The 26,146-nt window shown below is 42.2% G+C and overlaps 1 protein-coding gene across 7 annotated transcripts in view; it reads right to left on the bottom strand.

Moving 5' to 3' along the window:
• The window catches only part of st3gal5 (ST3 beta-galactoside alpha-2,3-sialyltransferase 5), a 127,744-nt gene that overhangs the window by 71,945 nt on the left and 29,653 nt on the right, over positions 1-26,146 (bottom strand). The window contains exon 4 of one of the 7 annotated variants that reach the window (XM_069923667.1): positions 14,006-14,060. The exons of the other annotated variants lie outside the window; for them this stretch is intronic. The gene's annotated coding sequence lies outside the window, so the exon portion shown is untranslated. The remainder of the gene's footprint in view (positions 1-14,005; positions 14,061-26,146) is intronic. 7 annotated transcript variants of the gene reach the window in all.

Here is a 26,146-nt window from a genome sequence, read left to right as displayed (position 1 = left end):
CACCTGCTTCAAAAGGGCATCAATCATCCTGGTACCCAAGAACCTTGCACTCAGTCAGAAAAACCAAGGAGATGATAGTGAACTTCAGGAAGAAATGAGGGGAACACAACCCAGTCCTCATCAAGGGGTCAGTAGTGAGAGGGTCAAGAGCTTCAAATTCCTGGGTGTCAACATCTCTAAGGATCTGTTCTGGAACCCCCACATTGATGCAATCATGAAGAAGGCTTGCCAGTGGCTATACTTTGTGAGATGTCTAAGGGGGTTTGATATATCCCCGAAGACTCTTGCAAACTTCTACAGCCGTACAGTAGCTGGTTGCATCACTACCTGGTATGGAGGCGTCAACTCTCAGGACAAGAATAAACTCCAGAGGGTTGTTAACTCAGCTTACGACATCACAGGCATCAGACTTCACTCTATCAAGGACATCTATACAAGCCGGTGTCTTTAAAAAAAAAGCCTCTATCTTCAAAGACCCCCACCACCCAGGCCACATCTTCTTCATTCTGCTACCATCAGGAAAAAGGTACAGGACCCTAAAGATGACCAGTCAAGGCACAAGGACAGCTTCTTCTCTGCTACCATCAGATTCCTGAGTAATCAATGAACCAAAGACGCTGCATTTCTTTTTGTGCATTTATTTTAAAAATCGTAATCGTTGTAAGATGGTTATAATATGATTGTGAATAATATGAATGTTTGCTGCCAAACACCAAATTTCATGCCAATAAATTCTGATTCTGAAATGTGACATTTTTGGATTTTCACAGGCGATTTTCAGTCAGGTATACGACGCGCTTGGATTCAAGAATGAGGAAGTCACATTGGAGCAATACAAATCTTTTGTTTGGCTGAACTTGTGGTGCTATTTGCAATTCTGGTGGCTCCATTATAGAAAGGATGTGGAAAGAGTACAGTAGGGATTTAACAAGATTATATCTGGATTGAGGGATGAACTACGAGGAGAGGTTGGACAAATGGCCTGTTTTGTCTGGAGCATCAGAGGCTGAGGGGAGACCTGATAAAAGTTCATAAAATTATGAGAGGCATACAGACAGTTGGAATCCAAGGTAAAAATATAATATACTGAAGGACATGCACCTGACAATGTGTGCAGCAAAATTTTTTTTGGCAGAGAATGGTGGATGTCTGGAACTGGCACTAAGGATACTGGTAGAAGCAAATCCAGTAGTAGCACTGAAAAGGTTTCTATGTACATAGATAAATATGTAGAGAATAGACGAATAGGTACCATGTTAAAGTACCTGAGTTTTAGTTTAATGTCGCTCCATCCTTGGCCCAGGAATCAAGGACTGAAGGACCTGTTCCTATGCTGTTTGAGGTACTAAAGCTCCATTCAGGAGGTTGATTAAAAATATATTAATGTGGATTGAGAATTGATTGTTGGAGAGGAAGCAAAGAGTAGGAATAAACAACAAAGGTGACTTGAAAGATGCTGCAGAAATTTGTGTTTGGGTCTCATCTTTTAACAATCTTTATCAATGATCTATCTTTATTATATTTTAAAATTTGCTGACATCTAATTAAATCAAATCATGATTACAGGAGAGTGGGATATGGACATAGTGTGAGAGGCGACATGACAGATGGATCACAATCTGGAAAAAATTGTGAAGTTTTCCACTCCAATGCACATGACAGAAAAAAGAGTTTTTGTTAAATGCTGAGAAATTGGGTAGCAGTGATGTTTAAAGTTACTAAAAGTCAGGGAAAGCTACATTCAAGAGCCACAAGCAATTAAACAGCATGTTTTATGTAGGAGCATTTGAACACAGTGTGGAGAAAATCTGATAAATCATTAAGAACCTTGGAGTATTGTGTATACCTTCGATTTCCTTACCCAAGAAAAGAAACTTTATTCTAAAGTTTCATGGAGAAGATTCAACGGATTGGTTCCATGGAGGCATGTAAGCCTTAAGGAAAAACCACTAGGTGATTTTAAGCTGCCTTATAAAATGGGGTTAACCAGGCAAATTTGCCCAGTTAGCGCCCCGCTCACAAGGCAGCTTGAAAGGATCCGACCCGGTCAGTGGGCTCCAAAATTAACTGGGTCTTTGCCCTACCTCAGAGGTTGTCAGGAAACCCAGTTAAACCGAACTAGGTCTTGTCCACCGGTGGGTTTGAAAACAAAAATGGCCGACCCAGTTACTCCACTTGGCGCTGGCATCACAGTGAAACCACAGCTGAAGTTTCTGCTCTAATCAGGGGGAGAGAAGAGAGGGGTAGGCTAATGCTGGGGGGGGGGGGGGGGGGGAAGGAGACTTACCAATAGTTCCCGAATGCATTCTGTCTCACTTGCCATGTCATCGCAGGTTAAGACCTCCCTTAAATCAATGGGATAGCAATTTATTGGGTCCATCCCCTGCAGCTTAAAAGGTGCTGGAAGCACCTTTGCCCCACTAATCGCATCTGGGACCCAGGAGGTCTACAGAGGTGCTGCAGCTTAAAAGCACCTTTTGAGTAGACTGGGGCAGTATTCTTAAGCATTTAAAAGAATAAGAGATCTGTATTGAAGCATACAAAATTGATGAAAGGCTTGACAAGTGAGATGTAGGGAAGACATTCGTTTACAGTGGTCTCAGACTAGACACACAGTGCAACTCCGATTATCCGAAATCATCGTGACTGGCCAGTTTCGGATAAACATTTTTTTTGGAGAACAGGTCATTTTTTAAAAACAACCCAGTAACAACAATGTTTAAACAACAAGGCTATTTAAGCATTAAAATAATGTTTAATTCTCGCCAAAAAAAAAAAAAATGCTGGCCACTGCCCATCACCTTCCCACCAAGACCCCGCTCATGTTGGGAGCCCAAGGTTAACTGCCATCAGCGTCACCAGGAGCCAGAGGTCTGCTGCTACCACCAGTGGGAAACAGACATCCACTGCAACCACTGCCGGGAGTCCGAGGTCCCTGGTCAGTTCGGCTCCAAAAAAATTTCTGATAAATGAGCATTTCAGATATCCTTATTTATCAAAAAAAAATTTAAATTTCAGATAACTGAAGATTTCAGAGAATCAGAGTTGTACTGTGGTTTCAGAATTAAAAGTAGGACATTAAGTCTGATGAGAGGAGCTTTCTTTGCTCAAAAGGCAGTGAATTCTTTACCTTGGAGAGCTATGGATACTCAGTGATCATGTTCATTCAGAACATGAATGGGATTCAAGGATTTTGGGGATTATGACAGAAAATAGCTTTGAAGGAGAAGATTGGTAAATTATCAATAATTTTGCAGTAATTTACCAAAATTCTCTGGAGGGTTCGGTATATTGAGAGACAGCAAATATAATACCACTGTTTTAAAAAAAGAAATAGACCAAAAGGCAGATAACAAAAGGGTAGAGTCCTGATCCAAAACGCTGCATGATCCTGGAGGCGCATCTAAGGAATGGCCGCATGGCATGTGCCCTGGGCGTCACTTGAAGAGGGGCTCCACTGAGCAAAAAGCTGCAACTCTTTTGAAGCTAAAAAGTTTTGAGATGAGTGTTCAATTGATGAAATTAGAAATACTGCAGCAGAGTGAGGACCAGTTACAGTGAGTGTCGCTGGATCCCTCAAAGAGTTAACAATAGGGATGTGACGTTCCAAGACATATCTCCTTAAAAAACCATTGCAGCTCAGTGCAAAGGGGTGTATCAGATGACCAGCACCCGCCCATGAAGGGGTGCAACCGTCTAGACAAAGGGCTCTGGCCCAGAATGTTGGTCACCCTTTACTCCCTCCTCTAGAGGCTGCATGACTTGTTCACTTTGTGCATGGCACTACAATCGTAGCAGTGGCAGACTTTCCTGAGTAACAACCTCCTAGTTTGCAACCTTCAGTTTACAGCTCAGCCAGGAATTGTGTTAAATAGATATTTGGCAATTAAAAGTAAAACAAAAACTACGAGCTCAAAGGACCCCAAAACCCAGCAGCAACAGAAATTCACGAAGACAAATGGTTATTTAAACAAAAGTTGCTTTTAATTCTCTTTAAACATGAAAACAAAATCACACTTTAACTTATCACTATTGACTTAACTAACCTAACTTCACCCCCTTCTAATTCTAAGAGCGGATGTATGTAATGTGTGTTTAAGTTCAGAAAAGTTCTTTGTTTCACAGTCCAATCTCACTTCTCATTATTCCAAGTTCTCTGGTTGCAGGCAATTCTTATACTGTGCATAGAATTGAACATTTATGAAGTTCACCAGGCTTTGGTGCTTGAAAGGTAAATGGTTACCACTCAGGAAGATGCTTGCAGGTTTTCAGAGATTTGTTGTTCCAGGACATCCAAAACTGATGTACTTCCATCAGCCACTTCAGTGTGTTGCTGACGAAACTTGCCCCTTCAGGGTTCTCCAGTTGATAACCTCTTTCTTTCAGGTCACCACAGGTTCCTTTTTGTTTCTTATTCCAAGTGAAACATTAGGCAGCCAGTCCTCTCCTCTTGCATGATCCACAAGGGCTTTGACCAGGCTGTCTTCCAAAATGGGGCTTCTTGCCAGCTTATCCTGTTCAATTTCCAACTGCTCTTGCTGGCTGTAACACTATACAAGTGATCTCTCTGTGTGTGTGTGAGTCTCTCTCTCTCTCTCTGAAAGCCTGTTTGACTCCCCCTGCTTACAAAACCACATGATCCTCTTACAACAGCAAGTTCTCCTTCAGACAATAGCAGCAACAGCCTGCTCTTTCATCTGTTGCCTTTGGTAAACAACAATCCATTAGTGAAGTCTCTTGAGCACCCTTCATAGCTCTTGCAAAAGTTGTCGAGGTCCCGATATGTCTTGCATTAGCAGAGCCCTAGTGTTTCAAATAAGATCTGTTTTAAAGTTTGTATGTGACCTACTCTAACAAACCTTTCCCAATTCATCTTCCAAAAACATATCTGTATACTATCACAATAGCGACCTCCAGACATTGGACAGAGAATCTCCAGAACATTCAAAATTCTTACGATCTTACTAATTGAAACTTTCCATCTTTGATGTTGTATTTCATTTTCTCCAAATGTTACATCATATAATCACTGTGTAGGGGTAGGTGAAGAGTCATCTTTCCATTTCAATCAAATTATTTGTTTTGCTATCAGCGTGATAAAGGCTAAAGTATATCCAGCTTACATGAAAAACTAAACAAAATAATCAACGGACATGGTTCTATTTCGATCTTAAAAATCATTGATAAAGTTTGGAAAATATCTTTCCATTATCTCTCTAAATTTGGGCACTCCAAAACATGCAGACCAGAAGTTTATATTTTTCACACTGTGGATCATTATCTGCATAAAAATGAGATAAGTTAAATTTGGACAAATATATTCTATGTACCACCATAAATTGTAATAAGCAATGCCTTGCACAAAATAAAGAATCATTAATCAAACTGATAGTAGAGTACCAATCTTCATCTGAAAATGTTATGTTGAAATCTCATTCCCAATGGTTCTTACTCCCAACCACTGAGGTCAATCTTAAATACACTAAATCATTATAAATGTATATGAATTCACCATGAAACAACAGCAAGTTTAAAAAATGAATCAAGAATATTAGTATTGGGGTGTGTGGCAAGATGGTGTAGAGGACAGACATGCGGTCCTAATCCTCCTTAGCCAGTTTTTTTTCCAGCACCTGTTTTTAAACTTTAATCTACATATATAAACGTTTTATTTCTGCTTCTAAGTACATTAGTTGTCTATAAGGGTAGCTAATATTAAAAAAATCTAAGGTTCAACTACAGAAAAAAAACTACTTTTTAAAAGTGCTGAAGAACTGAGGCCTACCTGTCCAGCTGGAACCACGGAGCTGCCGTCGGGAGCCTCCAAGCCACAGAGAACACCAGCCAGGTTGAATATTACGCCAGCACTGGTCTTCTCTCCGAAAGATGGCACCGGCTTGAAGAAATCGACCGACGACCTGCGCGTTTGCGAAGTCGGGTGTGCGGCTGATCCGACGGAACAAGGAATCCTTGGGCCCGCACTGCCGTCAGGGGAGTCGTGGACACGCAGGAAGGTGCTGGAAACCACCCCTGCGCAGCCCCTTGCTCTGCCAGGCATGCGCGGTGCTTCCAGGTTCCAGAATCTGTTAGAATGCGTGGGCTGCGGGGGGGCCCGAGCAGCGGTGCCCCGATCTTAATCTATTGCCATTCAAATAGTAATCTGTCCTCCGGTTTGTATTACCAAAGTGGATAACCATCATCGGGGTGCCGTCATCAGGTGTCCAAATCCACAGCCGCACGGGGAAAGTCTTAACGATGAGGGAGCAAGAAGAGAACTTACCTTATACAGCTAGTTCACAGGAACAACTGGAGGAGGAGCTTGAAGAAGGTGGGTCTCAAGATATGGCAATGGAACCTGGACTGAACTCAATTTTTATTGTACTGGAAGGGATTGCTTGTTATATGGATACTATGTCTCATCAAATGACTCAAATTCAATCTACAATATCTGAAGATTTATCTATGCTTAAGAGAGATGTTAATAAATGCCTTAATTCAGAGCCAGCTCTTCAGCGCTTGACATCCTCTTTTGCGGAAACTGCCAAAACGTTTGGCCTGGAAGTCAGCCTGAAGAAAACCGAGGTCCTCCATCAGCCAGCTCCCCACCATGACTACCAGCCCCCCCACATCTCCATCGGGCACACAAAACTCAAAACGGTCAACCAGTTTACCTATCTCGGCTGCACCATTTCATCAGATGCAAGGATCGACAACGAGATAGACAAAAGACTCTCCAAGGCAAATAGCGCCTTTGGAAGACTACACAAAAGAATCTGGAAAAACAACCAACTGAAAAACCTCACAAAGATTAGCGTATACAGAGCCGTTGTCATACCCACACTCCTGTTCGGCTCCGTTTCATGGGTCCTCTACCGGCATCACCTACGGCTCCTAGAACGCTTCCACCAGCGTTGTCTCCGCTCCATCCTCAAAATTAATTGGAGAGACTTCATCCCTAACATCGAAGTACTCGAGATGGCAGAGGCCGACAGAATCGAGTCCACGCTGCTGAAGATCCAGCTGCGCTGGATGGGTCACGTCTCCAGAATGGAGGACCATCGCTTTCCCAAAATCGTGTTATATGGCGAGCTCTCCACTGGCCAACGTGACAGAGGTGCACCAAAGAAGAGGTACAAGGACTGCCTAAAGAAATCTCTTGGTGCCTGCCACATTGACCACCGCTAGTGGGCTGATATCGCCTCAAACCGTGCATCTTGGCGCCTCACAGTTCGGCGGGCAGCAACCTCCTTTGAAGAAGACCGCAGAGCCCACCTCACTGACAAAAGACAAAGGAGGAAAAACCCAACACCCAACCCCAACCAACCAATTTTCCCCTGCAACCGCGTCTGCCTGTCCCGCATCGGACTTGCCAGCCACAATCGAGCCTGCAGCTGACGTGGACTTTTACCCCCTCCATAAATCTTCGTCCACGAAGCCAAGCCAAAGAATTCAGTAGATGTGGTACAGGAAAAATTTTTAAAAATTGAGACAGCTTTTTCTAAATATAAAGAGCAAGTTCAAAGTAATAAAGAAAAAATAGAAACAGTGGAAGATTCGTTTGTGGATTGGGGAATTCAGAAGAGAGAATAATTTAAAAAAAATTGATTCATTGGAAAATCAAAGCCAGAGAAATAATGTAAAAATTGTGGGGCTTCCAGAAGATTTGGAAGGTGCGGAACCAATAAAAATTTTTAAGGAGTGGATTCCTGAGATGTTAGGTAAAGAGTTCTTTCCAGGTGGTTTGGTACTGGAAAGGGCACATAGAGCGTTGAGGAGGAAACGGGGTCAACCATCACGAGCAGTGTCAATTTGGTGCTTGAATTATCAGGATAGGAAAATGATTTTACGGCGGGCGGAACAGAAGGGAAGACAGAGTCAACCCTAATGATGGTTATCCACTTTGGAAATACAAACCGGAGGGCAGATTACTATTTGAATGGCAATAGATTAAGAGATGGGGAAGTGCAGAGAGACCTAGGGGTACTTGTACACCAGTCTCTGAAGGCGAGCATACAGGTACAGCAGGCAGTTAAAAAGGCAAATGGTATGTTGGCCTTCATATCAAGAGGGTTTGAGTCTAGGAACAAGGATACCTTACTGCAGCTGTACAGGGCCTTGGTGAGACCCCATCTGGAGTACTGTGTGCAGTTTTGGTCACCTTATCTAAGGAAGGATGTTCTTGCAATGGAGGGAGTGCAGAGGCGATTCACCAGGCTGATACCTGGAATGGCAGGAATGACTTATGAGGAAAGATTGCGCAAATTGGGATTGTACTCACTGGAGTTTAGAAGATTGAGAGGGGATCTCATAGAGACATATAAAATTCTGGCAGGACTGGACAGAATGGATGCAGATGGGATGTTTCCAATGATGGGAAAATCCAGAACCCGGGGTCATGGTTTGAGGATAATAGGCAAACCCTTTAGGACCGAGATGAGGAGGAATTTCTTGACCCAGAGGGTGGTGAGTCTGTGGAATTCATTGCCACAGAGGGCAGTAGAGGCAGGTTCATTAAATATATTTGAGGGAATTAGATCTATTTCTTCAGTATAAGGGTATTAAAGGTTACGGAGAGAAGGCGGGGACGGGGTACTGAACTTTAAGATCAGCCATGATCTCGTTGAATGGTGGAGCAGGCTCGAAGGGTCGAATGACCTACTCCTGCTCCTATCTCCTATGTTTCTATGTTAAAGGTTATGGAGAGAAGGCGGGGATGGGGTACTGAACTTTAAGATCAGCCATGATCTCGTTGAATGGCGGAGCAGGCTCAAAGGGTCGAATGACCTACTCCTGCTCCTATCTTTCTATGTTAAAGGTTATGGAGAGAAGGCGGGGATGGGGTACTGAACTTTAAGATCAGCCATGATCTCGTTGAATGGCGGAGCAGGCTCAAAGGGTCGAATGACCTACTCCTGCTCCTATCTTCTATGTTTCTATGATTCAGAATAATAGTTTGTTTAATGCTGATTTGAGTCAAGAAATTATCAGACGTCAACATAAGTTTAATTCGGCCAAAGATGTGTTATGTTGCGGAAAGGATACAAGTTTGCTTTTCGATACCCTGCAGTGTTGAAGGTTTTTTATGGCAACTATCAGTCTCAATTTTTTGAGAATGATCACGAAGCATTGGTTTTCGCTAAGTCGTTACCGGATCTACATGGTCCGGGAAGAATTTCACCATTGTCACCTAAAAGAAGGGCAAATGGACATGGAAATGGACAGAATGGGAAAGATGGGACGAAGGAGGCTTTGACACATAGTCCTAGTGATGATGAAGATTTGAATCAATCTCTGGGATTGGAGTCCCAGAGCTGAATATATTAATGATGTTGAATTTCATTATTATATATATATTGTATTTCTGGCTGGGGGGAGGTGGATGGCACTGATATCTTTGATAGTAATCTGCCACTGGTGGGGTGTTCCACACCCAGTTTTTTAGGGAATTACTACCTTTGGATGTTTTTTTTTCCTTCGGGGGAATTAATTGTATTCCTTTTTAAATTAACTTTTTTTTAATATAACATTAGGGGAGGGAGAGTAGATTTCGTTTCTTAACAGGAGAGCATTTTTTATATATTACGTGTTTATATTAATAGTTTATTAAATGTCTAGTTTAAAATATGCTACTTTTAATGTTCAAGGATTAAATAATCCAATTAAGCGAAAGCGAGTTTTAGCTTATATTAAGAAAATGAAAATTGATATTGCTTTTTTACAAGACATTGGACTGAAAAAGAGCATTTGAAATTGAAAAGAGATTGGGTTGGTCATGTTTTTTTTCTTTATTTAACTCTTAGGCAAAAGGTGTAGCAATTTTAGTTTATAAGAATTTATATTTTGAGTTACAAACTGTAGAGGGGAATGCTGGGAGGGTTTTAAAAGTGGATTGTAAAATTTTTAATGAACTTTGGACTTTACTTGATATCTATGCACCTAATGTGGATGATGAATGTTTTATTTCAGACACCTTTTTGTTATTAAGTCAAGCTAATGAAAATATTCTAGTTGGGGGAGAATTAAAATGCATTTTAGATCCATTAATGGATAAATCCTCAGTATGTATTAGAAAAGCAAAAATTGCGATACAAATAGAAGCTTTAATGAAAGACTTAAATTTGGTAGATATTTGGAGAAGGATTAATCCTAAAGAGAAAGATTTCTCTTTTTATTCTTCTAGACATGATTCTTTTTCTAGAATAGATTTTTTTTTAAATATTGGCACATTTACAGGGAAAGATATTGCAGAGAGATTATAAAAGTAGAGTAATATCTGATCATTCTTTATTTTTTTTTCTTATGAAAGTTCGGATGTGTTACGTCCATCTTAGAGATGGAGGCAATGAAAAAAAACTGAGTTTGTGGCTTTTGTTAAGAAACAGATTGATTTTTTCTTAACGGAAAATATTAAATGTTCAAAGTAGATATGTAGTATGGGATGCGCTGGCCACCGTGACAGAGGTGCATCAAAGAAAAGGTACAAGGACTGCCTAAAGAAATCTCTTGGTGCCTGCCACATTGACCACCGCCAGTGGGCTGATATCGCCTCAAACCGTGCATCTTGGCGCCTCACAGTTTGGCGGGCAGCAACCTCCTTTGAAGAAGACCGCAGAGCCCACCTCACTGACAAAAGGCAAAGGAGGAAAAACCCAACACCCAACCCCAACCAACCAATTTTCCCCTGCAGCTGCTGCAACCGTGTCTGCCTGTCCCGCATCGGACTTGTCAGCCACAAACGAGCCTGCAGCTGACGTGGACTTTTTACCCCCTCCATAAATCTTCGTCCGCGAAGCCAAGCCAAAGAAGGAAAAAAGGCTTATTTAAAAGGACAAATAATTAGTTATACTACTAAAGTTAAGAAAGGGTATATGGCTGAAAGTATTAAATAAGAATATTAGTATTTGAGATTTGAGGAAAATCAGAAAGCTTGGAATGAAAAAATGTCTAATTTGTAAATATCTTAAAAATGTCTGTTTTAAAGATTAAATTTGGCAGATAATTGTTCAAGAGGGAAAGTTATCTTAAATAAAAAAATTGTTATAACTTTGGATACCTAATATATTCCATTCCTTGAAACTATGTCCAGCAGAGACAGCTGAAAAACATGATTATCCATGGGACTAGGCAGAGAAAAACTAAACCCAAAGAATTTTCTAAATCGAGCACATATTCTCAACCTTTTTTTGAATTATTAACACAATGTGTAAATTTAGATTTTTTTTGGAAAACTTCAGTTCCATTTCTACCCAAGGGCAATTCACCGACTTATCCAAATGTAATAATAAAAATAATTTATTGTGGCGGCGTACATCTCTGTGAGCGAATCGGCCCCATTTGTACCGCCGCACTGGCGAGCAGCTGCAGAAGATGGTGCAGTCAGCACTTGCTCATTGCCTCGAAGCTAGCGCCCCGGGCCACATGATGACGTTGCTGCTGCGTGAGACGGAACTCCCATTGGCCTTAAAGGGGAGTGCACAAAATTCAAATAAACAGTTCTACTGGAAACCCTACAGAGTCTAGTGGCGCTCTCTGTGTGTAGCAGCTGCTACATTACATATATTAATCACCCATTAATAGAATCTAAAATCTATAAGTGATCATTCTCCATTCATTTTAGTCTTTTGAAGACAGGCTTTACTTATCGGTTTTTTTTTCTCCTGCCCTAAATAAATAGAAATAACCTAATCTAATAATCTTAAAAAAAAGGATTTAGTGCGAATGTAACCAGTAGATTGGACAATGGTAAACCAGTTGATGTGGTGCATTTGGACTTACAAAAAGATTTTGACAAAGTCTTGCACAAGAGATTGGTATGCAAATTTAGAGATAATGATGTAGGAGGTGATATACTGACATAGACAGAAACTGTTTGAAAGGGAGGAGGCTGAGAGTATTAATAAATTGGTCCTTTTCAGAATGTAAGGCAATTACTATTAGGGTGCTGCAATCCTAGCTTTTTACAACAAGTATTAATAATCTAGACCACACGTCAAACTCTGGCCCGCGGGCCAAATTTGGCCCGCGATATAATTATATTTAGCCCGCAAGATCATATCAAAAATGTATTAGAGGTGGCCCGCTGGCCGCCGCGCCAGTATAGCGCATACACAGTAACCGCTGTGTCCCAGGGTGAGAGAGAGAGAGAAAAATCCTGGTCCTTGAAAAGTAGTGGTGGGTGGTTTTATAAACACGCTGTCGTGTCCCCCCGCCCACCCCCCCACCGCAGCGCAGCCTGGCCGGTGTCGGGGAAGCCAAGGCCGCTTCCCAGCGCCCGGAACCCCAGTGGCACAGCGTTTCTTGGAGCTACAGATGGAGTCGGGACGCCGGAGGGAAGATTGGGGCTCCCCGCCGAGCGATGGGGGCGCCGGCCGCCCTGCGTTTTCCCACCGGACCAGCGGCGAGTGCCGGGAGTACACGTGGAGAGCGAGGCTGGTCGGGCAGGTAGGGTGGAACCCCCCCGCCAATCTTGGGAGTGGCGTGGGCTGGATCGGGATTAGCCGCGCTCACCTGCCCCTCCACCGCTGACCGGGATCACAGCACGGTCCTGAGCGCGGAGACTGCCCTTTAAAGGCCCTGGGACACCGGCACGGAAAGAAGAGCAGGGTCCGTAGAACATGACAGATCAGAAACAGGCCCTTCGGCCCTTTGACTCTACCTCGTGAAAACCCAACACTGGAGAAACTCAGCGGGTTAAACCGTATCCTTTATCCAGCAGAGAGGTACCTGACAATGTTTGGCCCTTGATCTCCCTCATCAATGTATGAGTGAAAGTCTGTGGTTCTCGTAAAAACACCAGAAGGGAGAAACTCAGCAGGTCAAAGGGGGTCCGGGAGAAACTCAGCAGGTCAAAGGGGGGTCCGAGAGAAACTCAGCAGGTCAAGGGAGGTCCAGGAGAAACTCAGCAGGTCAAGGGGGGTCCGGCAGAAACTCAGCAGGTCAAGGGGGGTCCGGCAGAAACTCAGGGGGTGCCTGACCTCGCCAGGACCGTTGCCCACTCCCCCTCCCTGCCGCAGGCCGACCCCCGACTCACGGTGACGGGGCCGCTGATCCGCCGAGATGCCGCCCTGCAGCGAGAGCCGATGCCCCCACACTGTCGTTGTCCAACCCGATTGCCTGCAAACCCCGCCCTCCCGCACACAGGCCTGAGTAAGTATTATGAACTTTAAGCTCAGGAGAAAATGATCTTCCAATAGTTTCATGTCATAGTGATAAATATATTCCTGGTTAAAAATGGTCCTGCACCTGGATACAAGCTCATTAGGCATAAAACTTGAAAAGTGTGTAAATCAAAGGATATCTGTACCAATGGAAAAAGGGCATGGCAAATAACCCTGCTAGAGTTCATGCCCACAATCAGTCACCCATTTGATTGTTTCAGGAATCATGCTATTCTCCCACATTCTCAACAGCCCTCAGATTTTACTATTCAACAGCACACTAGCAACATTTGACAAATCCTCTATAGAGAAATATTATTTATTGAATATTTTATTTCTCATTTGTTAATGCTTCTGGAAAGAGTTTATCCAAAACTATTATTAAACATTTATTTTAATAAAAAAAAGTTTAACATTACATATGTTGAAAGAAGAGAAAACATGCAGATGTTGTTGAAAATTTTCAATAAATATTTAGTTCGGCCCTCAACTTGGTCCAAGTTTTTAATTTTGGTCCTCCGTGAATTTGAGTTTGACATCCCTGATCTAGACAAAAGAATTGTATGCGATCTTTGAGAAAAATTCCCAAGAGGCTGTTGGGGAAATTGGACAGATTAGGAGAGTGGGCATAGTATGGCAAATGCAGTATGTGAGGTTATGAACTTTGGTGGCAATAGTAGAAAGGTAGATTATCTGAAAGGTAAGAAATTAGGACAAGGCAAGGTGCAATATGACCTGGGTGTCATGGAACATCAGTCATTGAGGATTGGAATACAGTTATTACAGGCAATGAATTCAACAAAGGGCAAACTGAGAAATTTTGAATATATAAAAGCAGGGAAACTTACTGCAGTTGTATCAGGTCCTGGTGCAGCCAAACCTCAATATCTGGAACTTTGCTTGCTAATCCAAGGAAGAGCATTCTCGTTATTATTGGGATACAGCAAAAATGCACTTGACAAATTCCTGGGATTAAAATATTCCCAATGTTGGGGAAATCTAGAACAAGGATTCATAATCTAATAATAAGGGTTAAGGCATTTGAGATAAGAATTTTTTCTCACTTCAAGTGTGGTATAACTGTGGAACTTCCTACCACAGAAAACCTTAGAAACTGATTCATTAGATATGCAGCTACTCCCCAACTTACGAACGTAATTGGGACCGAAGGATCAGATGCATCTTGAAATGGACACAAGTCAGAATTTTGCCCGCGAGTTTGGAGTACCAAAGTCTTAAGGCTAACTTTTTTTAAATCAAACTTTGCTTCATTATAGATTTATCAATGACAACTTATCAATCAACCTCGGTGAATCTTTCCACATTCTGGTCCAGGCTTACCTTGTTAGACAACATCCATGGTTAGGCTAGGCGTGACCATCTTGATTCCAGTGTGCATGCGCAAGTTAAGCACGCTAACGATATTGAATTCGCACCCTTTAACTCTCGTGCACGCACCATCCGAACCCCAATACATTAACCAAATGCGCATGCGCCAAACGAAGACACACATATGCACAAGAATCAAGCTGGCCAGGAACAGAAATCAAGATACATGCCCTGCATCCCTGTAAAAGTTAGTCAAATACAACATAATCTGTGTAAATTTTATATTTTTTATTTCTTTTTTAAAAAAATTTTCAGTCTTATATGCTGATGCACGCAGGTCAAGTAGGTCACAAATCGGAGAGAACATATATTCTAATTGGAACTGGACGTGGCACTTATGGCTAAAGAGATCAAGGGATATGGAGAGAAAACAGGAATAGGGCACTATGATTATAGTGTGATCATCCATCTTAAATGATGGAGCAGGCATTAAGGTCTGAAACACCCTCTCCTGCTCCTATTTTCCATGGTTATTATTTACATCAGTGGTTCTCATCCTTTTTCTTTCCACTTTAAGTATTTCCTATGCCATAGGTGCTCTGTGATTAGTAAGGGATTGCTTAAAGTGGTATGTGGGTGGAAAGGAAAAGTTTGAAAACCGCTGTTTTAATTGTACCTAATTGACTCATTATGTGCACGGTTTCATGACTCTCCAAAGGGAATGGGGCAATGACAATTTTTCTCAAGCAAAATATTTCAGTAACAATTGGGTCTAGAGCAGTGATTCTCAACCTTCCCTTCCCACTCACATACTCCTTAAGCAATCCCTTACTAATCACAGAGCATCTATGGCATAGGGATTACTTAAAGTGGTACATGAGTGGAAAGAAAAAGGTTGAGAACCACTGATTTACACGGTGAAAGATTTTAGCATGGTATTGTGCATAAAAACCTGGAATTGCTTGTACATAGTTTGCAGGTACAAGACACAAATGAATTTAAGAGCAGCAAGATTCTGCTGAAACTGAACAAGGTACTGGTGAGGCTACAACAGGAGTAATGTGTATAGATCCTTGCTTGAGAAATTATATACTGGCGGTGGAGGCAGTGCACAGGAGGTTCACCAGGTTCATTCCGGTCAGGGATTAGATTAACGAGGAGAAAGTGAGTCGGTTCTAAGAATTTGGGGGGGGGGGGTGGGGGAGTTTGAAATCTTATATACTAAGCATGTTATGGAATAGATAAGACAGAAGTAGAGAGATTGTTTCCACTAGCAGGCAAGACTAGAAGTAGGGGATGTAGCATCAAGATTTCAGTGAATAGATTTAGATTAACGAGGAGAAAGTGAGTCGGTTCTAAGAATTTGGGGGGGGGGGGGGGGGGGGGGAGTTTGAAATCTTATATACTAAGCATGTTATGGAATAGATAAGACAGAAGTAGAGAGATTGTTTCCACTAGCAGGCAAGACTAGAAGTAGGGGATGTAGCATCAAGATTTCAGTGAATAGATTTAATAGAAATGAGGAAGAACTGTTTCTCCTACAGATGAATATATCTGTGCAATTGTTAGCTCAATTAAACAATAGAGACAGTCTTACTGAATGTATTTAATATGCATATGTAGCGGCTACTACAGTAGATGCTACTAAATAAAGGCAAACACACACAAAGGTGGTCAACTCAAGACTGGTTTATTGCAGACATACACAGACCTTTTATTCCCTGCCTGTTTTTTTTTAATTTTTTATTTTTCACACCATAAATCACATTAGCCATGCTACACACATTTTCTTTTTCACACATATACAGTGACTTTTTCTCCCCCCCACTCCCTCCTCACAAGCCACCCCCCCCCCCCACCCCCCCTCCCATCCATTTTAGGTATACAATCTAGGTTACATTAAACCAGTCAGATAATGTTGTCATTCAACAAAAATACACCAGAAATTCTACTGAGTCCATTCTTTTCTTTCCTTCTCCTTCCATCAACTTAGGTAATGATTGTCCCCGGTAGGTTTTCGCTATTGTATTTAATGTAAGGCTCCCATATTTGTTCGAATATTTCAATATTATTTCTTAAACTATATGTAATTTTTTCTAATGGAATACATTTATTCATTTCTATATACCATTGTTGTATTTTCAGATTATCTTCCAATTTCCAGGTTGACATAATACATTTTTTTGCTACGGCTAGGGCTATCTTAACAAATCTTTTTTTTGCATCCTCCAAATCAATTCCAAATTCTTTGTTTTTTATGTTACTTAGGAGAAAGATCTCTGGATTCTTAGGTATATTGTTTTCTGTTATTTTATTTAATATCTGATTGAGATCTTCCCAAAATTTTTCTACTTTCTCACATGTCCAGATTGCATGAATTGTTGTTCCCATTTCTTTTTTACATCGAAAACATCTATCAGATACTGTTGGGTCCCATTTATTTAACTTTTGCGGTGTAATGTATAGTCTGTGTAGCCAGTTATATTGTATCATACGTAGCCTCGTATTTATTGTATTTCTCATTGTTCCAGAACATAATTTCTCCCATGTTTCCTTTTTTATCTTTATATTTAAATCTTGTTCCCATTTTTGTTTAGTTTTACCATTTGTTTCCTCATTCTCTTTTTCTTGCAGTTTAATATACATATTTGTTATAAATCTTTTGATTAACATTGTATCTGTAATCACATATTCAAGGTTACTTCCCTCTGGCAAACTCAAATTGCTTCCTAATTTATCTTTCAAGTAGGATCTCAGTTGGTAATATGCCAGCGCTGTATCTCCAGTTATATTGTACTTATCTCTCATTTGTTCAAAGGATAAGAATCTACTTCCTGAAAAACAATTCTCTATTCTTTTAATCCCTTTTTTTTCCCATTCTCTAAAGGAATGGTTATCTATTGTAAAAGGGAGTAACTTATTTTGCGTCAATATTAGTTTTGGTAATTGATAATTTGTTTTATTTCTTGCTACATGAATCTTCTTCCAAATATTGAGGAGATGATGTAATACTGGAGAAGTTCTATGTTGTACCAATTTTTCATCCCATTTATATAATATGTGTTCAGGTATCTTTTCCCCTATTTTATCTAATTCTAATCTCGTCCAGTCTGGTTTTTCCCTTGTTTGATAAAAATCTGATAGGTATCTTAATTGTGCGGCTCTATAATAATTTTTAAAGTTTGGCAATTGTAAGCCTCCTTGTTTATACCACTCTGTTAATTTATCCAGTGCTATCCTCGGTTTCCCCCCTCTCCATAAAAATTTCCTTATTATTTTCTTTAACTCTTTGAAGAATTTCTCTGTCAAGTGTATTAGCAATGCCTGAAATAAGTATAATATCCTTGAAAAAATGTTCATTTTAATACAGTTTATCCTTCCTATTAGTGTTAGTGGTAGATCTTTCCAATGCTCTAAATCGTCCTCTAATTTTTTCATTAGTGGATAATAATTGAGTTTGTATAATTGGCCGAGATTTTGGTTTATTTGTACACCTAGGTATCTTATTGCCTGCATTTGCCATCTAAATGGAGATTCCTTCTTAAATTTTGAGAAATCCGCATTATTCATAGGCATTGCTTCACTTTTATTTACGTTTATCTTGTAACCCGACACTTCTCCATATTCCTTCAATTTCTTATATAATTCTTTTATTGATAGTTCTGGTTCTGTTAAGTACACTATAACATCATCCGCAAATAGACTGATTTTATATTCCTTGTCTTTTATTTTTATTCCTTTTATATTATTATCTATTCTTATCAATTCTGCTAGTGGTTCTATAGCTAGCGCAAACAATAAAGGTGATAGTGGGCATCCCTGCCGCGTTGACCTGCTTAAGTTAAATTGCTTTGATACATGTCCATTTACTGTCACTTTCGCTAACGGTCCCTTATATAATGCTTTAATCCAATTAATATAGAATCACAGTGCGGCTTTCGCGCAAACAGAGGAACCACTGACATGGTCTTTGCCCTCAGACAGCTCCAAGAAAAGTGCAGAGAACAAAACAAAGGACTCTACATCACCTTTGTTGACCTCACCAAAGCCTTCGACACCGTGAGCAGGAAAGGGCTTTGGCAAATACTAGAGCGCATCGGTTGTCCCCCAAAGTTCCTCAACATGATTATCCAACTGCACGAAAACCAACAAGGTCGGGTCAGATACAGCAATGAGCTCTCTGAACCCTTCTCAATTTACAATGGCGTGAAGCAAGGCTGTGTTCTCGCACCAACCCTCTTTTCAATCTTCTTCAGCATGATGCTGAACAAAGCCATGAAAGACCCCAACAATGAAGACGCTGTTTACATCCGGTACCGCACGGATGGCAGTCTCTTCAATCTGAGGCGCCTGCAAGCTCACACCAAGACACAAGAGAAACTTGTCCGTGAACTACTCTTTGCAGATGATGCCGCTCTAGTTGCCCATTCAGAGCCAGCTCTTCAGCGCTTGACGTCCTGCTTTGCGGAAACTGCCAAAATGTTTGGCCTGGAAGTCAGCGTGAAGAAAACTGAGGTCCTCCATCAGCCAGCTCCCCACCATGACTACCAGCCCCCCCACATCTCCATCGGGCACACAAAACTCAAAACGGTCAACCAGTTTACCTATCTCGGCTGCACCATTTCATCAGATGCAAGGATCGACAATGAGATAGACAACAGACTCGCCAAGGCAAATAGCGCCTTTGGAAGACTACACAAAAGAGTCTGGAAAAACAACCAACTGAAAAACCTCACAAAGATAAGCGTATACAGAGCCGTTGTCATACCCACACTCCTGTTCGGCTCCGAATCATGGGTCCTCTACCGGCACCACCTACGGCTCCTAGAACGCTTCCACCAGTGTTGTCTCCGCTCCATCCTCAACATCCATTGGAGCGCTTACACCCCTAACGTCGAAGTACTCGAGATGGCAGAGGTCGACAGCATCGAGTCCACGCTGCTGAAGATCCAGCTGCGCTGGATGGGTCACGTCTCCAGAATGGAGGACCATCGCCTTCCCAAGATCGTGTTATATGGCGAGCTCTCCACTGGCCACCGTGACAGAGGTGCACCAAAGAAAAGGTACAAGGACTGCCTAAAGAAATCTCTTGGTGCCTGCCACATTGACCACCGCCAGTGGGCTGATAACGCCTCAAACCGTGCATCTTGGTGCCTCACAGTTTGGCGGGCAGCAACCTCCTTTGAAGAAGATCGCAGAGCCCACCTCACTGACAAAAGGCAAAGGAGGAAAAACCCAACACCCAACCCCAACCAACCAATTTTCCCTTGCAACTGCTGCAATCGTGTCTGCCTGTCCCGCATCGGACTTGTCAGCCACAAACGAGCCTGCAGCTGACGTGGACTTTTTACCCCCTCCATAAATCTTCGTCCGCGAAGCCAAGCCAAAGAAAGAATACTTCTCCGGTAAACTGAATTTTTGCAATACTTTGAACAAATAATTCCATTCTACTCTGTCGAAGGCCTTCTCTGCGTCCAAAGCAACTGCTACTGCAGGTGCTTTATTTCCTTCTACTGCATGAATTAAGTTATATTCCCTGCCTGTTAATGAGCTCATTAGCAAACAGCTGCTGGTCCTGTGGACCAGCAGGTTAAAGCTACGAGTCATTAGTTCCCCACGCCTTTAGGCAGGAGCTTCATCTGATCCACTCGTTGTACTTTGGCGCCCAGCACTGCTAGCCCGCAATGTATCAGGTATGTGTGCCTGCTACACATACATTATTAAATTATTAAACGCTAAGTTTGAATAAATCAGTATGTTGAAACCTCCAACGTGGTCGTGGTGAGTTTCAATCTGTGTAGTAGTCGTTATATTGGTGACCCCAGCGAGTCCTGACCGTTTTTCTGACCTCCAAATATGGAATCTGCAGCAATCAACGCAGTCGCGGTGATCCTTCCCCCCCTTCTGAACACATCGCCCACGCACTTGGTTCGGGTAGGCAGAAGCGCAGTTTCACTTCCTTTTCATCACATCAGACTTTTGCAAGTCGTGATTGTGCTCAATAAAGAAACCACAGCCAGGGTGGATGAGCTCATCCACAACCCATCGGAGAAAGGTAAATAACTTGATCTCAAAAACCTCCTCCATGGCACCTTCAGCTTCTCCCCACACCAGTGTGCCTCCAGGCTCCGACACCTGGATGGTCTGGGCAACAGAACCCCATCTGCCCTCATGGATGAAATACTGGAGCTCGCAGAGGGCAACAGACCCTGCTTCCTTTTCAAATAGATTTTCCTCGAACAAATGCCTGAGGACATACAACTCCTGCCGGCAGATGAGGATTTCTTATATCCACGCCGAGTTGCAACCGTCCTCTGGTGGATCAAGCAAGAAAACAAGGCCGCCCTAAGCCAGGTCGCTGGCCCCAGGACCCAATCGGCCGCAAACACCCCGCAAACACAAACCGGAAGAACAATACCCCACTTGTTGGTGTTTCTTCCATCAACGCTGGGGGGCCCAAGCCCTCAAGTGCAGGCAGCCCTGTACATTCCAGGGAAAGACCTGGCCAGCCGCCGTTAGCTGCATGAATAGCCTCCTGCGTGTGACTGAGAAGTCCAGTGGCTTACGTTTCCTGGTAGACACCGGAGCCGAACTGAGCATGCTCCCCCTGACTGCCCTCGAGACCTGCACCTGCGTACGGAGCCCAACCCTACGGGCGGCCAATGGATCCTCCATCAAGACCTTCGGCACACACAGCGCACTGATCCAAATTGGCAAGGACAAGTTCCACAGGAAGCTCGTACTGGTCTCTGTGGGAAAAGCGCTGTTGGTAGCCAATTTCCTCCAGGCGCACAGCCTGTTGGTGGGCATCAAAGGCAAGCGGTTGGTAAAAGTCCGCACCTTACGATCCACCCGCCTCAACGCCAGACGCATGCGGCCCAGGGATAGCTTCCATCAGCGCCTCCAAGGACGAGTATCCTCGCATGCTTGACGAGCTCCCCCTCCATCCTGCAGCCGCAGTATACTTTCGCCATGCCCCAACATGGAGTCTGCCACCACGTCTTGACCCAGGGCCCCCCCTCCACACCAAAACCAGGCAGTTGCCCCCGAGAAGCTGCAACTGGCAAAGGAGGAGATCTCCCGGCTGCAGAAGCTGGGGATCGTCCAGAGATCGGAAAGCCCTTGGGCCTCCCCCCCTCCACGCGGTCCCCAAGGATTCCGGGGGTTGGAGCCCATGCGGGGACTACCGTCGCCTCAATAATGCGACCACGCTGGACCAATACCCCATCCCACACATACAGGACCTAAAGCTGCCAAGACAGCCCTGACACGCTGCTCTGCGATGTCTCCACCGGCTCGCTGCGCCCAGTAGTTCCACCGCAATTAAGCAATGTACAGCCTTCAGCATGGTCCATGATTTGGCCCACCCCCTCGGTCAAGACCTCAGTTCGCATGGTGGCGGAACGGTTCGTGTGGCACGGCCTCAAGAAGCAGATAGCCAAGATGGCGGGAAACTGCATGGTACAGCAGTCTGACTCCACGGCCAAGAGGTTCGAGCACATACACGTTGACATTGTGGGCCCCCTGCCGGTGTCAAGGGACACCCACTATTTGTTGACAGTGGTCAACCGCGCGACAAGGAGGCCGGAAGCCATCCCACTGAGGGACATGTCCGCCGAGACTTGCGCCAGGAAACCACTCGCCCACTGGATCGCCAGGTTCGAGTGACAGGGGTGCCAGTTCACATCTGCCCTCTGGTAACAGCTGATAAATCTCTTGGGGATGAAGCTCCATCACACCACCTCATACCATCCCCAAGCCAACGGCCTAGTGGAGCGTTTCCACTGTCAACCAAAGTCGGCCCTCATGGCTCATCTCACTGGTCCCAGCTGGACGGACGAGTTGCTCTGCGTCCTGCTCGGCATCAGAACGGCTCTGAAAGAAGACCTACAGGTATCATTCGCGGAGTTGGTCTACGGTGCACCCCTGTCACCACCTGGGGAGTTCTTGGTCGGCCAAGCACCGGCCCCGTAACTGAGAGTCGGACCTTGCTGGGAGACTTGCGGGGTAAGTGCAAATCACTACCGCCCCCACCACCAACCCACCTCACCAGCTGCCTGTCCTACGTCCCCAAGGAGCTGGCCAAGGCCGATTTCGTTTTCGTCCAGCGAGATCCATACACCGCGCCCCTGCAGCGTCACTACGAAGGCCCCTACTAAGTCCTGCAATGCTCAAGCAAGACGTTCACCCTGGACATCGGGGGCAAGGGGGAATTGTTCACAGTCAACTGGCTCAAGGCGGCACACCTGGACCTTAGCCAGCCAGTAGTGATGGCCCAGCCGAAACAATGAGGTTGGCCGCCCAGGCGGCGAGATGCGCAAGCCGATTCTGGGAGGGGTTGTGTGGCAGCGTACATCCTTGTGGCGAATCGGCCCCACTTATATCACCACACCAGCCATGAGAAGATGCACTGTCTGGGGACCTCCATGCTGCATGGGTTAGAACAAAGCGCGCACCTCGGGCGCAGTCGCCACACACACACACACACACACACACACACACACACACACACACACACACGAAAAAGATACAAGATGTAAGAAAACCCAGAGATTGTCCAGAGAGTCCTTTCCCAGATATCATATTTACCATCAAATAAAGGTCACCAAAGATTGAGGTATTTTATAACCTGATATTTCACCATATTCCTCCAACCTTAAATGTAATTGACAAAGAATTCAAGGGATCAGTCAAGTATTTCAATATATAGTCTGCAAATAAATTTATTTTATACTCTTCTCGATTAACTTTAAAACCCTTAATATTAGGGTCCGACCATATTAATTCAGCTAAACGTTCTATCGCTAAAATGAATAAGGCTGGCGATAAAAGGCAGCCTTGTCTATTCCAACACTCTGCAAATACTGGTGCCATATTTTCCAAAATATATATTATCTGTTCCTTTAGCTATATGTAATTTTCTCAAGTGGTGTACAACTATAAATTTTCATATCCATTTCTTCATTCCTAAATCTGTATCTGATTTCCAAGTTATAACAATACATTTCCTAAATACTGCTATGGCAATTTTTACAAACTGTATTTGATACATATTGAATTTTAATTTAGATGTAATACTTTTAATATTACCTAGAAGAGATAGCATTGGATCCAGCAGGAATTTGCCAGAAAGGTTTTACTTTAGGACTCTGCCAAGTAGAATGTAAAAATGTACCAACCTGCTGTCCACATCTAAAACACAAATCTGGTATAGTTCATTCTATGCAACTTTTGGAGGGCAAGATATAACTTGTGTGTAAAATTAGAATGTACTAACCTACATCTTACATTAATTGTATTTTTCATACTTTCCCTACACCATCCAATTTCACTCATCTATTTTCCTGTTCAAATCAACTTCCCATCTCTCTTGACTTATGCATTCCTCTTTAAAAGATCCTTTTTGTAACAAAACAGAGATAATGTCAAATTTGTACCCAATTTTTCATTCAGAAAGACCTTTACTTGATAGTAACAAAAAGGTATTATACGTTGAACAAATGAAGAATAAATTTGTGTAAAGGTCAAAATTGAACTCTTTCAAAACAATCTTCAATTGTTTTTTAAAAAACACTGATGACCAAATCCTTAAAGATTGGTTATCTAAAAAAAATGAAAAGTCTATTTTGTAATAAAGGTGTCTTCCTTGACAATAAACCTCAATCTTACTCCCATCTCAAACAAATGTTTCAAAATAGGGGCATCTCTAACCCCAGTCAACAATTTAGAATTCCATTTATAAATAAAATCCTGTAAATTTATTTCTCCTATTTCATTGAGTTCAATATCTACCCGAGTATTTTTTTTTAATCTCTGTAAAACAATACATTTATTAATCTCAACTGGGCAGCTATATAGTAATTTTTAAAATTAGGAAGTTGAAAGCTTCCCAAATCAAACTTCCAAGTTAATTTTTCCCCAAAGAAACTCTTGCCATTTTATCATTCCATAAAAATCTCCTTATATTCATATATAAATCCTTAAATTTTGAGTAACTGAAATTGGAATAGATTGAAAAAGGTTTTGTAATCTCACAAAATTATTCATCTTAATACAGTTTACTCTACCAATTAAAGTTATTGTTAACATGCTCCAACTATTCAAATCATCTATAATTTTATTAACCAAAGCCAAATAATTTAACATACAAATTATTTAAATCTTTGTCCACTGGAACACTCAAATACTCAAATCCTTTGACTGGCCATTTAAACTTAGTAACTGTTTTACACTGTATATAATTTCCACTCACTTAAGGCATAATTTCAGTTTTATCCCAATTAATTTTATAACCTGATATTTCACCATATTCCTCCAACCTTAAATGTAATTGACATAAAGAATTCAAGGGATCAGTCAACTATTTCAATATATAGTCTGCAAATAAATTTATTTTATACTCTTCTCGATCAACTTTAAAACCCTTAATATTAGGGTCTGACCATATTAATTCAGTGAAGTGTTCTATCGCTAAAATAAATAAGGCTGGCAATAAAGGGCAGCCTTGTCTATTTGACTTGGTCAACTGAAAAGCTGCAGGAACTTTTGCATATGTCAACTTTTGCTCTGGGGTTTTTATATAATGACTTAACCCAATTTATAAAGACCTGTCACAGACTAAATTTAACAAAGATTTTAAATAAAAAGTCCCATTCAAGTCTATCAAACACCTTTTCAGCATCCAAGGCTACTGCCAGGCTTAAATTCCTCCTTTTCTGAGCCAAATGGATTAAGCTAATCAATTTTGCGACATTATCTCCTGTTGTTTTTTCTAAACAAAACTTGTCTGGTCTATATGGATTAACTTCAATAAGTATTTAGCTAGTCTGTTGACTAAAATTTTTGCTACAATTTTGTAATCCATATTTAATAAAGAGATTGGCGATGGATTTAATGGGTCTCTATCCTTCTTTGGTATTTCGGTGATAATTGCAGTTGAAAAGGTATCCGGGCGAGAATGTGATTGCACTGCTTGATTTAAAACTGGAAAACTATCTTCCCCCAGTTACTTATTACTTTGTAGTGAACCCTCTCGGTGTATCTAAATAGTGTATCTAAATATCTTTGCTCCTCATTAGTTAATCTAGGTAAATTTATTTGAGATAGGAATTTATCAATCTTATTGTCATCTTGTCCTGATTCAAATTCATATAATTTAAAGTAAAAATCTTTAAACAAATCATTAATTTCTTGAGATTTATCAGTAATTTTATTTGAATTTTTCTTGATGGCATTAATTATTCTAGAATTTTGTTCAGCTTTTAATTACTATGCAAGGACTTTGAGCTTTTTCCCCCCAATTCATAATACCTCAGTTTTGTTCTCATTATCAATTTTTCAGTTCTACAAATCTGAATCGTATTATACTGGTTTTTTTGTTTATTGTCTCCTTTTTCTCCTCTGAAGCCCTTCTCTGCAAATATTTCTCTGAACCCTCTATTTCCTGTTCTAACTGATTAACTTCTCTTGTATACAGGTACATGATTCTTTATCTGGAACCCTTGGGGAACAGTGTGTTCCGAATTTCGGATTTTTCCGGATTTCGGAAAGCCCACCCGAATTGTGCTGCCTATCAACCCCCACACCCTTCCAATCGCCCAGCAGTCTTCCCCAACGGCCGTCTCCCCCGACCACAGCCGCCTGGCCACCTCCCCCGACCG

The sequence above is a fragment of the Narcine bancroftii genome, chromosome 3 (assembly GCF_036971445.1).
Source record: "Narcine bancroftii isolate sNarBan1 chromosome 3, sNarBan1.hap1, whole genome shotgun sequence".
In the NCBI taxonomy this organism is placed as follows: Eukaryota; Metazoa; Chordata; class Chondrichthyes; order Torpediniformes; family Narcinidae; genus Narcine; species Narcine bancroftii.
This window is presented reverse-complemented; position numbering and strand designations above follow the sequence as displayed.